Genomic DNA, 11,782 nt, shown 5'->3' with positions numbered 1-11,782 from the left:
TCAGTATGGGAGACCAATAGAAAGACAATTCCTGTTCTGAAAAGTTCACAGTCTAAGGCCCTGATTCAGAAAGGCACTTAAGCAGGTGTATAACGAAGCGTGTGAATAGTTCCATTGACTTCAAAGGGGCTACTCATTTGCTTTGAGTTACACAAATGCATAAGTGCCTTCCTAGATCTGGGCCTAAAAGACCAACATTGTGAGGAAAAGCTGCACTGTGTGATCCAGAGAAAGGGAGGGTTTCTAACACAGGATTAGTTTTAGTGGTTTGATACAGAAGGGGGCCATACAAACTGGCAAAAAAGCCATTCCAAACTGGAGTTTCAGTTCTGCCTGGTGTTGAGGTTTGTTCAAAGCTGACACACAAACCAAAACTCATTTTGGCCATGGTCCTTTGTGAATTCCAACAGAACAAACGGTTTGTGCACAGCCCTTTGCCATCCCTCTGCTCTCTACAGGCAGCCCTTATTTACCAGCAGTGACATCAGCTGAATGGGCGAGGTGCCTGCTACTCCTGTGTTTCTTTAGCAACATGCTTCAGAAAGAAAGGTCAATAGTATTTTTAAAAGAATATTTCTTCATTCCCAAAGCAAAGGCAATGAAGCTCAACTATTTGCAAGATTAGAAGTGCACAGTAAAAGCCCTGGAGCTCAGCTAATGGAAATGCAGGTAAATTATAGAAACCAATAACAGAATGCATAAAGAACTGACAGTGCATTACCTGCTAAGCCTACAGGCTTCAAAGGCCATTATTGAAGTTGGGATAGTGTGAGACATATAGGCATAGCACTGAAGTTATAAGAAATTATGATGCTTATCATTTGCTTATCAAATACTAGAGAGGGTCTGCAATGTCCATACAGGGCAAATGTTCTTAAACAAAAATCCTATTTTATCAAATTAACAATGCTATAAAGATGGTGAATCTCCTGCTAAATCCAATGTCTGACTATGAGGGGTTGTCTTTGCATAGCAGTCTCACAAATCATGTTATTTGAATGAAGATCTGTGCTGTAGGAAATTCTCAGGCACGCTTAAATACTAATATGTCATTGCATTCAAAAAAAGCTAATTTAAAACGTCAGGCATTACATATAGCACAAGAGAGACAAAGAACAGCAGTAATTGGAATTAATGTTATTTGTGGCATTGTACTGGGGAAGAAACTGCCCATGATTGCAGAAGTCCCTTGATGTAACGACTGACCTTCCTGGTATTATTTATTATTTATGTTACAGTAGCACCTAATGCCCGAAGCAAGTTTAAGTCTCATTGTACTAAGCACTGTACAGACACACAGTAAGAGACAGCCACAGCCCGGAAGAGCTTATAATCTAATTATACATGTCAAACAAGGTGAGAGGGAAACTGAGGCATGGAAAGGAGAAGTAATTTGGCCAAGGTCAAACTCTGGTCAGTAGTAGATCCATAAATAGAATTCAGTTCTCTGACACCCATCCAGCCCCTTCCAGTCCAGTGCCCTGTCCACTGGATAACAAGACTTAGACTTACAGTGCTCTGGACTTGACGCTCCAGTGCCGTGTACACTGTACAGTCATTTACGCCTGTGCACAGTTGGTATTCACTGTTAATAGAAGATGCTACGAAATCAGAATGGTAGCATTGAACAACCATTTTACAATACAGAGGTGGAAATTACATCACAAGGTGCAGGGCTGTGGGCAATTTAGGGTCAAGTGAAGATAGCTGAGATTTATTACTTGATTTTAAAAACAAAGATGTGAGTGATTCAGAACCCAAAAGAAGTGTGCATGTGATTGTAGTGAATGCATGGTTCTACCACTGCTACCTCTCCTTTTGCTGATTCATCCATCTCTCTGCATGGTAAACTCATTCATGCCTTGTGTTGTTACACTGAACACTTTTTGGAGCAGGTGTTTGCACAGCACCTAACACAATGGGGCTCTAATCATTTGTCCTTTGGGCATTTTAGTAATAAATTACTAATAAATAATAATAATAATTAATTATCTATATTTGATATGCATAAGGAGCAAAATATGCAAGCTATAGAAAAATTCAAAGTACACTAGAAACAATAGTCCTATGCATTGTTCACTGCTGTGAAGAAATATAAAAAATATAGATGTGATTGGAGTCTTAATATTAATTCCTGTCTTTAGCTACAGGAAGCAGTACTCCTGCAATGAGGTTGGAAGAAGTCTGTGACCCCCATCCTCCTTCATCAGCCCTCTTTGTTCAGATGTGAGAGAAATATCATTGTATCCAAACCTGAACTACTCGATAGTTTAATAAGAGAACAGGAGGATTCACAGGAAGACACTCTCAAAGAAAATCTGCAGCAGACTTTGGACAAGGAGGATTAGTGAGAGATTCTTCACATGGCCCATCAGGCAGCATTGTGAAAGCTGGAACTGGAGACTCGGAGTTGCCTTTTTGTGGAAAAGATGGAGACAGTCACTTCAAGCTTCAGTGTCAGAACCTGGCTGAGCCAACAGGTTTCCTTTCCTGCTGCAGTTCTCTTTACCTCATCCATGCTAATCCAGGCTGCATTACTGAGTGACTCTGATCTTTTTTTGCTCCTAACTGCAAACTCTCATTACCAACTACCTGCTTATGTCACATAAGGGCAAGGTTTAGAGAAGCAATTTCTTGACACCTTAAATGATTGACCATGACAAGGATTGACCCTTCCTCTGAAGCCTCACGTCATAGACCCTGGTACTGACCACTGCTGGATACTGCACAGACTAGATGGGCTACTCATATGCCTTAATACAGTAATACCGTTGTTCCTAAATACAAAACTTCTGGCAGGGCCTTAATTTAGTTCTAAAACAGGTTATTATTGCTGCCTATCATTATTTCCTGCCCTGCTCCAATTCTCTGAGAATCGGTTACATGCTTTGTAAAGAACAATGGGATTTTTTAAATTTAAAATTTCTTTTTCATTCTTGTTACCTAAAAGACCAAAACATGGTGCAGTACCTTGAGATGCATGAAAATGGTTCCAGACCATGCACTTACAAAGCTGTGGTAAATTACATACCCTGCACTGATCAAATCTGTTACTATGGTTCAGGGCATGCGTAAGGGTAACATATTACCAACGCGACTTTTATTTTGAATATTGCATTGCACTTTGTACCTTAGTTAATTACATACCTGCTATTTGTCATCAGGATTGCTCTGGCATCTAACAATTAGGAAGAGCAAACCATTAGCTTGCATTTCTGAACTGAGTAATGAAAACATTCAAATAGTCTTTAGATTGCAATCTAGGCATTCGACAATCGCATTGCCAAGTCTTCTAAGCTAAGTTGAGCGTTTTCTAGATACTATTTGTTCTGACACCCTTTTCAGATTTCTTTATACATATATATTACTCATGAAGGTTAAGGGACTGGCAGCATTGGAAAGTGATTTGTTTATTGACAGTTTCTCCAGTATCAGTAAAGATCTTTTCTCTGTCCCTCAAGTCATGGGACACAAATGTGAATGTAGCAGGAAATAGCATGACAGTGGTAAACCAGTGACCAGTGCAAGCTGAAACACCCTAGCCCCTTTTTTGACAATGAAATCACATCAGCAAATTTATAAAAGATCATTTCCTATAGAACGTAACAGGTCCAGGCATGCTCATTTTGTTTCTGTTTGGCCGTCAATAATGGTCCATGTATGACAAGCTAGGCCTTAGCTGTTAGTACAATCATTTTAGGATATACCTTGAACACGGATTGGTTTACTCTCTTCAGCAACTTACAACTGCAAGTCACTTTCTATGGGCCTCTCTGTGGTGCATCCCGTGGCCAGTTTTGCAATTTTGCTTGCTCAAGTTGCAGTTTCTCCATCAACACTGTTACAGTAGTTGCTGAAATGTCCAAAGTTGCTAAAGTTCACTTCATTTATACAAAGTCTCTCTCCAAATTCTCTGATGCTCTTTAAACTTGTTTCTCCAGCAGGCCAGAACAGCTGTATACATTTTGCATTTCTGTTCTTGTTTTAACAATAATGGTGGGATCTTGGTATGTATGGATAAACTTAGTCTGTACATTATTAATCAAACAATTACCTTTCTGATTATTCCACTCTGTGGTCAAGGGTCCTTATAAACACACTATTTGGTTTCAGTTCTTTTTATTTGCTGCCTCTTTCAGCACAGCTTCTATTTCACTAACTTGAAAGCATGAGCATAGATTGTAAACATCAGCCTCACTTCTTCACGTTATCACTTAAATGAAATCAATATGATATTAATTTAATTTTTAAAAATCATTCACAGACAGGGAAAAAGAAGAGGTCTGTTTAGCTTCACCAGCAGTACCCTCTTGCGAAAGGCTGTAGCAGCTCTGAGTTTTCTCAGATTATTGAAAAAATCTAGCTGTTAGACCTTGGATTTTTATCCTCTTAGCCCTCTGTTTTAGCTTTTCTAAAAGGCCTTGATGCCTGGGCATTTCTTAAATGGCAATAACGCATAACTTTGGGGCCTTAATGACTACAGTGACATCAGCAGCAGTTAATCAGTGCTGGAATGGGAATCTGCTTGTTGGGAAAGGGTAAATTAGAATGCTGAGGGGATTTTCAAGGTATTGATTTACTGGGTGCAAAACCTAAAAATAATAAAAAGAGTGCATTATGGATCTGTTCAGTATTAAATAAAACTCAACCCACAGGCAATAGCACTGCATCTGTGGTGAGTCTGTAACACATTTTTTAAACAGCTTTTTTCCTAGATTAGACAAGGCTCTTAAGAATCCAAAAGCAGCCGGGGACATAACTCTTCTGAGATTATGAACCGCTTTGGCAAGGATATACACACTCCACCAATAGATGGAGCAATAACAACCATCTCCAACTGATGGAGTTGCTTCTTTCGGATAACACATCCTTTATATTCTGATTGAGAGTCAAACAGTTCAAATCCAAGTCTTTTTCTTGGCTAGGCATTGAAAAAGAATGAAGCTGCTATATATCATCTATCTTTGAAAAGGAAGCAAAAAGTTACGTGTTATCAGCATATTCAGAGCAATGCAGTACAGTAACTCCGCGCTTAACATTGTAGTTATGTTCCTGAAAAATGCGACTTTAAGTGAAACGATGTTAAGCAAATCCAATTTCCCCATAAGAATTAATGTAAATGGGGGGGGGGTTAGGTTCCAGGGAATTTTTTTTCACCAGACAAAAAACTATATTATATAGATATACACACAGTATATGTCTTAAACAAACAATTTAATACTGTTCACAGCTATGATGATTGTGAAGCTTGGTTGAGGTGGTGAAGTCAGAGGGTGGAAGAGGGAGGGATATTTCCCAGGGAATGTCTTGCTGCTAAATGATGAACTAGCACTCGGCTGAGCCCTCAAGGGTTAACCCATTGTTGATAATGTAGCCTCTCACACAAGGCAGCACGAACACGAGGGAGAGGAGACAGCATAGCAGACAGAGACAGAGACACACCTTATGTGTGGGAGAGAGAGAGAGAGATGCACACTGCCCCTTTAAGTAAGCTGACCCACTCTTAAATCCATTGTCTTTTTAAATGGATTAGGAAGTTGAGACAGCAGCTGCTGCCCCAAGCTCTCTATGTCTCTCTCCGTCCATGTCCTCTATATATGGAGAAGGGGTAAGCAGGGTGCAGGAGCAGGGGGGAGGGGGACACCCTGACATTAGCCCCCCCCTTTCCTCCTTGCACAGCAAGAAGGAGTCTCTGGGAGCAGCTCCAAGGCAGAGGGCTGGAGCAGCAAATGGCAGTGGGGGGAGGGACAGCTGAACTGCCGGCAATTACTAGCCTGCTGGCAGCTGCTGCACAGGGAACTTAGGGGAATGGGGAGCTGATAGGGGGAGCTGATAGAGGGGCTGCCGGTCCACCCTGGTTCCAAGCCCCCACCAGCTAGCTGCAACGGGCTGCTCTTCCTGCAAGCAGTGGACAAAGCAGGCAGCTGCCAAATGACATTAGAAGGGAGCATTGCACAACTTTAAACGAGCATGTTCCTTAATTGATCAGCAATGTAACAACGAAACAACATTAACCGGGATGACTTTAAGTGAGGAGTTACTGTACAAAACACCTTATAACCTTTCCATTCTGTCATCCCCTCCAGTTCAACAAGAGGCAAATAAGTTGAACAGGAGGGGATGGAAACCCAGGGACCCATGCATGAGCAGATACTTAGAGTGAATGAACAGCCACTCAGCACCATCCTATATAATTTTCCAGAAAAGGAGGAATGGGACACTAATGTACACCCCTACATTCACCCCTGCCCAATGTCACAGGAGAGTCAACACCGCTTTGTAGTCACTATTATGAAAGGCTGCTGACAGATCTAATACAACTGGGACACTAGACCAGTGTCCAGCATCAGAACAATATCATCAACCAAAGATACTAATGCAGGCCCTGTATTGTTCCCATATCACATTGGTGGGGATCATGATAGCAGAATACCAGGGGGTAAGAATGTTGCCCCACTCTTTTGAGTAACCTGAGCTTAATCTAGAGTTTCAGTTGAATTTAAATCACCACGCTAATGGCATCCTAGCCCATTGATGAATGCAAACTGCTAAGTAATACAAAATATGGTGCCAAGCACTGCTACAATTATTGATTACATTTCATTAGCAAATTGTCTGGGAATATCAAATTTCTTTTACTTAAAGGAAACTTTATTAATAGTTGGGTGAAAAGTGCCAATCCATTTCCAAAGAAGGATATGTACTTTAATGCGTCAATATCATTGAAACCTGCACTGTATTTTGATTTATACTTTGAAAGAGTAATAAAAATAATAAATCAGGAACTGATTCTCTGTTGGTGTTAGTTTCATTTATACACAGGTTAAGGCCCCTTTTCACAGCCAGAATGATGTAAATCTACCTTTGTGTAAATTAGAATCAAGCCCTCAATATACAGAAAGACATTCACATGATTAAAACTTTGTGCTGCTCCTGAATTTACTCCTTTTCTTAGTGGAGGTACTAGTCAGTATTTGTAGGGTTATCATCCCTATACTTTGATTAGGATTGGATTTGAAATTGTGAAATCTGAAATTTTCTAAGAGAGAGCTGATTCATAGTTTATTTAAAAAGTCAGCTCGCTGCATACAAAAGATGGAAAGCAACTTTTTAAAATGTTCAATGATTAAAAAACATGTAAATGAAAAGTTATGCCTCTTTTTTAATAATTTGCCTCTCCACTGTCAGTTTTTATATCCACTATCAAAGTATTTGCACATACTACATTCAAAAAATGAAAGGATATTTAAATACTGTTTGCCATTCTATATTACAGCACGTGACAGTGCTAACCTTTCCACTATGCACTAGGTTAGAACAAGAAAGTACCATTTCCTTTGGACTTTAAGTGCATGTGCACACACACACACACACACTTTACTCACTCTCACGCACACACCAAGGTTCCCAAACAACCATCAAACTACGTCTTTACAGGCAGAGAAGCAAGAAAGAGTGATATATTATTATGATCATTTCCATTTTAAGTATTTGGGAGGCCTCAGATATTACAGTAGATTGGACCATGTAATTTCTTAAATACATGAAGTGGAGTGAGAATGCTGGTATTTGGATTGTGAGGTTTCAGCAAAATTTGTGCATTTTTTTGTATTCATATTTGTTTGTGTTTGTGCGTATGCCAAATTATCAGGGAATGTGGTACGTCTTCCCATGTTTGTCATGTGCGTTCTGTTTTTAGTAGTTGTTAGGATCACCAGTAGTGCAGTAAGACCCATTCTACAATCTAATAAATTCACCAAAACCTTTTACATCACTACAAATTAGCCAGTAAAAAATAATTTTCAAAGTTTTTCCTATAGAGAGTCTCTGGGAATTTTCTTATGGCTGCTGCCTATCTGACTGGCATCTATATCACATTTTACCTACTATATATATAAAACATCAAAAGAGATCTTTCTTTAAAAAAGAAAAGCACATCACAGTCTCTTGTTTATGTTTTCTCCTATTTCTGTCTCGGTAGGTTGAATTAATTGTTTGTATTATTGAAATATATATACAGGGTACCAACATTCTTGTAATCCTAGCCAGTTGTTTCAGCCTGTGATCCAGATGCACCCTGTACATTTTCCAAAAGCTGGATGAACAAATCAGTGACTTAATCTTAGTCTCAGTGTCTCTGGACCACATTTTCAAAGTTGCCTAGAGATGCAGATAGGTGCCTACTGGGATTTTCAGAAGTGCCTAAGCAGGTTAGGTCCCAAATGCCCCTTGAAATCAATAGGAATTAGTGGGATTTTTAGAAGTGCCGAAGCAGTTTAAGTGCCTAACTCCCATTGATTTCCAAGGGAGTAAGAGGTGCCTAAATGCTATTGAAAATCCGACCCTCTATCATTTAGTGTCTTCATGTGTAAAATGGAGATACTATTGCTACCTACCTTTGTAAAACTGAAAAAAAAAAGATGAAACAGTTTTAATCCCCCCACCCTCCTTTTAAAAAACAAAAGAACCCCAACAGAATACTTTGTATTTCACTTCATTCAGACTGTCGGGCTTTTTGCTCACCTTTCCACAAATGGGGCCCAATCCTGCAGTCCTTGCTTAGGCAAATTTCTCACTGATTCCAGCGTAAGTACAGCAGACTCAGATTCCAGATTACCAGGACTGGATGTAGGTAATCCAGGCATCTAGGCACACAACATGACCCACTGCACTCCAGTGGCTCCACCTCCCAAGCTGTGGCTCCACTTGCCACACGGTGTGACAGTGGCTGGCCCGTCCCTCTCTCAATGAGGCAGAACAGTGGCATGAGTTACCCCCTTTGCCCTCTGCCAACAGCAGGGACAGTTGCAGTGACATCTCATCCTCTAGAGCAAGGGAGACAGCAGCGGGAGGATCACCTAATACTTTTTCTAGCAGTTGCAGAGTGAAGTTCTGCTTGGGTGAGAAGGCCAAGTCCACTGCACTCTTCTCTTCCTGCTACACACAGAGTCTTCTGATGTAGTGGTGCTGGCAGGGCCCCTCAAAGCAATGGCTCTGGGAATTAACACTGTGTTAAGATGAATGGGGCAGGTCACATGTTTCAGAGCTGTGGTTGCAGGCTGTCTGCAGAATCAGGCAGATAACACGGCATTAGTTACCCTCATCGGGTTCATGTTTTCAAGCTTTCCTTTACAACCACAAGGAATCGAAAGCTACTTAAAAAATGAAAGATTAGATTCTGGTGTAACCCCATGACTGCAGGAACCAGAGCCCTAGGCCTGGGTTTATAGTGCATATGCCTTAATCTGGCCCTGCCAAAGTAAAGTGAAATAAAGTGAGGATCAGAAGATTGCCTGGGTCTTTATCAGTGTTCCAGTTGTAGGACGATTTATTTCTGTGGTACTATATGGTGTATATAAACCAAACACAATTTACTCTGCTTGATAATAAAATAAATTTATATTTGTTTTTAATAGATGGACAAAAACAGAGCCAAAACTAGACAATATTTTCCTGAATTACCTGGGCACTATTTAATACAGTACTGATGCAGTTAAAACATAGACATCTATAGTATGGTTCTCGTTTGACTTGCTAGGTATAGAGTTTTAATATAATATTTCTGACACAGACAAAAATATACATTTTATAACAATAGCCACAAATACTACCCTGTTAAATAGCAGATTTACAATAACTTACTGCCTAATTGCACATTGTACTTGTTCAAATGAGCTTAACGGGTAGAAGGCAAAATAAACGACAATTTTGTTTCTGTGATATTTATATTTTAATTCCTAAATTATTGTACTATATGAAAATAAAAGGCTAAATCTGACTGTTGCCATACATGATTCACTTAAAGTTTACATTCAGTTCAGGTTCACATAAGATTAGTTTAGTTATAATACACATATCCTATGTGGACAGCTATAGACATAATAATAGTTCATAGATTACTTGCATTCATTTTTGACATCATGGCTATGTAATAAGCTTGATGTTATGAACAAATCTCATGCAGAAAGTTCTACAAACCTACCAAATAAGCATGTTTTCCACAGTAATTTTAAGAGTATGAAAATAAAGCCTACAATCATGATAAGAATACTTTATCCACAATGGTAGGCCTAGAAATAATGACCTCAGTGTCTGAAAATGAACTTATTCCATAATTTGGTCTTATTGATTGTATAGAGGATTTAGCACTACTGTCTACAAAACTAGGAAAGAAACATCAGAAAGTCAAAAGAAGAACAGGAGTACTTGTGGCACCACGTGGGCTGTAGTCCACGAAAGCTTATGCTCTAATAAATTTGTTAGTCTCTAAGGTGCCATAAGTACTCCTGTTCTTCTTTTTGCGGATACAGACTAACACGGCTGCTACTCTGAAATCAGAAAGTCAATGGGTTTTTCTTCACAAAAGTCGAGGTTCGGGTATGGCCCTTACTTTTATTCACATCTTTGTTCTCTAATGTTAGATACACTGAACTAAGGCAAGAAGTCTTGGGGCTTGTCTATACTTACAGTGCTGCAGTGGCGCAGCTGCACAGGAGAACTTCTCCCATCAACACAGGTACTCCACCTCCCCGAGAGGCAGCAGCTATGTCGACGGGAGAAGCCCTCCTGTCATCATAGCACTGTCTACACTGGGGGTAGGTTGGTATACTATGTTGCTAAGGGGTGTGGATTTTCCATACCCCTAAGAGATGTAGTTATACCTGCCTAAGTTTGTAGTGCAGATCAAGCCTTGTAGACAGGCATTATGCTACAGTTCTCTGTGGGGACCTTGGAATCTTCCCACACTTGAAGAAGAGCATCCGTACAGTCCCTCTGCAGTTTCTATAACTCCCCTCTATGCAAGCATATAGGTGTGTTCTGTGGATTGGCAGAGTTGTGGAACCAATGCCCACACCCCAGACTGTCCTTCCCCCTCTGCCATAGGTGCTGGAACTAGGGGTGCTGGGGGTGCTGCCGCACCCCCTGGCTTGAAGTGGTTTCCATCATATCCAGGGTTTACAGTTTGGTTCAATGGCTCTCAGCGCCCCCACTATACAAATTGTTCCAGAACCTCTGCCCTCTACTGCAATAGTGATGCCATGGAATAATGCTACTCAGAGAGTAACAGATGTGGAATCCCCCATTTTGAACTGGTTGGGAAAACTTTGATGGAACCATTTTCCATCAGTGAATGCAGTGCTGTTGAAACTGAAACACATTTGTGCTGGTTTCAGTGAAATTTCACTTAGGAGATAAAAAGTTTTAATATTTTTGGAATGAAACACTTTGATTTTTATTATGAAGCAATGCTTCATTTTGAATTTTTTAAATTCTGTATTATAATGTATAATTTAAAAAGTCAAAATTGAAATAATGATTGTGACTAAGCAAAATGTTTCAATCAATTCAAACTTTTTTCTTTTGTAACTTCCTTTAGCTGAGAATTTAGAAGTTGCTGGGTTTCATTCCAATTTGGAACAAAACCAGTTTTCAAAATCTTGAAATCCTTTGTGAAATAGAATCTCCATCCTCTGCTCAGCCCTGCCCTCAGTGCAGCTTCACTGCAGGTTGTCCCCATGAACCAGCAGATCTTCAGTAGTTCTGCTATGTTCAGGCCTTCCAAGTCCATGGAAGGTGTTAGGATTTAGCCTGAGGGGTGAGATCCTGGCTTCCCCTCAGGGCCGGCTCTAGCTTTTTTGCCGCTCCAAGCAGTGAAGGAAAAAAAAAAAAAGCTGTGATCAGCGGCACTTCGGCGGCTGCTTTTCTGCGCCGCTTCATTCTTCGGTGGCAATTCGGCGGCCAGTCCTTCCCTCCGAGAGGGACTGAGGGACCCGCCGCCCCC

This window comes from Trachemys scripta, chromosome 1 (genome assembly GCF_013100865.1).
Source record: "Trachemys scripta elegans isolate TJP31775 chromosome 1, CAS_Tse_1.0, whole genome shotgun sequence".
Lineage (NCBI taxonomy): Eukaryota > Metazoa > Chordata > Testudines > Emydidae > Trachemys > Trachemys scripta.
This window is presented reverse-complemented; position numbering follows the sequence as displayed.